This window comes from Cyprinodon variegatus, unplaced genomic scaffold (genome assembly GCF_000732505.1).
Source record: "Cyprinodon variegatus isolate N-32 unplaced genomic scaffold, C_variegatus-1.0 Scaffold1689, whole genome shotgun sequence".
Lineage (NCBI taxonomy): Eukaryota > Metazoa > Chordata > Actinopteri > Cyprinodontiformes > Cyprinodontidae > Cyprinodon > Cyprinodon variegatus.
In genome coordinates this window covers 9,326-11,938 of record NW_015152142.1, presented here as the reverse complement: position 1 = coordinate 11,938, position 2,613 = coordinate 9,326, and the positions used below count along the sequence as shown (strand labels likewise).

Genomic DNA, 2,613 nt, shown 5'->3' with positions numbered 1-2,613 from the left:
ATATATATAATCTCTGATATATATAATCTCTGATATATATTTATATATAGTTTCTTCTTGCCTGTGTCGAAAAAGTTCAGGCTCAGGATTTTTTTTCCTTTTTTTCCCTGGCGCCATATTTGGGGGAAAAGCTGCGATCGTTTGTGATGATGTTTTCAGATTAGCGCTGGAAGTTATCAGACAGCTGTTGGAATTCGAGCTGTTAATAAATCGTTTCCCGCCGTTCTCACACATGTCCGTGATGGAGGACAATATTGGATGAATCGTTTCGAGTTTCTTTCTGTCTGAAGAGAATTCTGCCATTTGGATCCAAGCAGAAACCGTTTAGGAGTCCAGCTTCAGTTCTGGCTAAAGGTAAAGGAAATCCTTATAAGGAAAAGGGACTAAATGGGAATAAAAGAGAACCTCAAAGGATGTAAGGAAACGTTCGTCAGGTAGCAGAACCTGGCTTTACTAAGAGTTCTGAGATGACTAGACGGGTTAAGGTCAGGCTAGCAGGGTAGAGTGGGTGAACTGGGTCATGGTGGACCAGACGGCCGTACTCACTGGTTGCAGAACAGATTTAATCATCTCATACAGAGAGGACTGCGGTCCGGTCCGGTCCGGTTCTGTCTTCCTGATCACAGTTGGGTCTCTGCTCTGTTTCCTCCTCTGGCCTCTTCGTCCATCTTGGCGGCAGATCTGAGATCTTCATGACGTCTCGAACAGTTTCCTCTTCGCTCAGAGATGCTCCCACTGCTCCCAGTTGGCTCTTTAAACTGGACCAGATGATCCAAGAGCCTCATTTCTTCCTCGGCCTCCTGAATGTGGAGAGCTGGGAAGGTGAGGTTACCGTGGCGCCGTGAAGCAGAGAGAGGAAGCAGCTTGGAGTAATGAGCTGAAGTGGACCAGCAGATGTCCAGAGCTGATCTAATCCCATCAGGAACCCCTCCCTCATTAATCAGCCAGATTAGCCATGTGGCGGTGGCTGAGCGCTCAGGTGCATGATGGGATTGGCCGGCCTCCAACCAGGCCAGCCTCCAGGCTGTGAGGAGCTGCCGTGTTGATGGAAGCTTCACAGATGGACAGAAACCTGAGAAGATGGACTCTGCTCTGGGAGGGAGGAGGGCTGGGTGTGCTGCCACCTGGTGGAGAAGCCCCGCTCTGCAGGCCTCTGCTCCATCTCAGCCGTCCAACACCTGAGATGGTCTGCAGGTCATGGTGCTGGTCCAGATCGGCCGTCAGCCGCCTGAGATGGTCTGCAGGTCATGGTGCTGGTCCAGATCGGCCATCAGGCCCGCCCCCTGCTGGTCAGAGGACAGATCCAGGCTTATAACGGACCGACGGGTCCAGGAGGTTCTGACTGTTTCAAATATTCAGATTTTTAGGCCCGGCGGGTCCGGTTCACTACCTGCTGTTGATCTATTTATAGAAATGGCCCAAACAGTCACATGGTGTTTCATCCACACGCCTTTCAAATGAGGTTTGAAATCCCACCTGACATGTGTGACTCTGCAACAGCAGGTATTCATCTTTAGCCCCGCCCCCTAATGGCCGCCATCATTGGAAACTAGAGGCTCAGGCCTTTCCAAGGAGGGGTCAGAGGTCATTGTGCGACCGTTTCAGGTGATGGAACCGGCGTGCGTTACTACAGAAGAGGATTAGGGCTTCTGAGAAAATGAAAAATTCAATATTTAAATTTTATTTCAGTTTAATATGGAGGAAAAAGTCTGAATTCTGAGTTTAATCTCAGAATTCAGACTTTTTCCCCCCATATTAACCTGAAATAAAATTTACATATCAGTTAACTTTTTCATATTTTCAGTGGCTCTAATCCTCTTCCGTATGTTTAAGCTGCTCTGTTATTATTTTCTATCCAGTTTGCTGATTTTATTGGTAAATTTCAATGAACTAAAGGCTCAATTTGAGGATCAAAGGCTTTATGCAGAAAGTCTCCAATAATGGAAATCAGAATATTGGTCTGATCAGATTCACTTTTATGAGGAGAAAAATGCATTTTTGCATAATTTGGCCTCTTTTGGCACCACTGTGCTAAAATCCCATTTCCTCCAAACTCTCTGCTCATTAAAACCTTCATGGAACAAACATGTTTCATCTGATTCAGTCCAGATTAGCTTTAGTTCTAGTCTAGATCTGGATCTATAAAGTCTGAGGTTCATCCAGAGTTTCTAATGGGCTTTGATGTTTTGCAGTGTTTATTTTTATCTTTTTCTTTATTTAATTACCTTACACTGAATTTTTATCTGGAATTTTTATCAGCTGCAAAAAAATTAGCCAGCAAAAAGTTTTTCTAAATTCGGTGCCTAAAAAAGTCAGATTTCTTCCATATGTTTCTAATCTATATTTTGGGAGCTGGACTCAGGTGGAATTTTAAAGCTGCAGAGAATTTCTGACCAGAGAAATAAACACAGCATCTAACATGAAATTCTATGTTTCTGTTTTCTATGAATCAAAAACCAGAAAGAAAAGTTTCCATTTCACACAGAAAGAAGATCAGGAAAACAAACCAGTAAGAACTTTAACTGGGATGTGCAAACAGACTGGTTTATTCATTCCTGTTGACATAAATATGTAGAAATATAAAAGTAGAACAAACAGATTGAAGGCCGGTTC

At 44.0% G+C, this 2,613-nt stretch overlaps 1 protein-coding gene across 1 annotated transcript in view; it reads right to left on the bottom strand.

Annotated features, from left to right (window-relative positions):
- The window catches only part of LOC107104317 (adenylate cyclase type 8-like), a 9,617-nt gene extending 8,538 nt beyond the window's left edge, over positions 1-1,079 (bottom strand). Inside the window, exon 1 of the mRNA XM_015404301.1 lies at positions 547-1,079. The gene's annotated coding sequence lies outside the window, so the exon portion shown is untranslated. The remainder of the gene's footprint in view (positions 1-546) is intronic.
- Between the last annotated feature and the right edge of the window lie 1,534 nt (positions 1,080-2,613).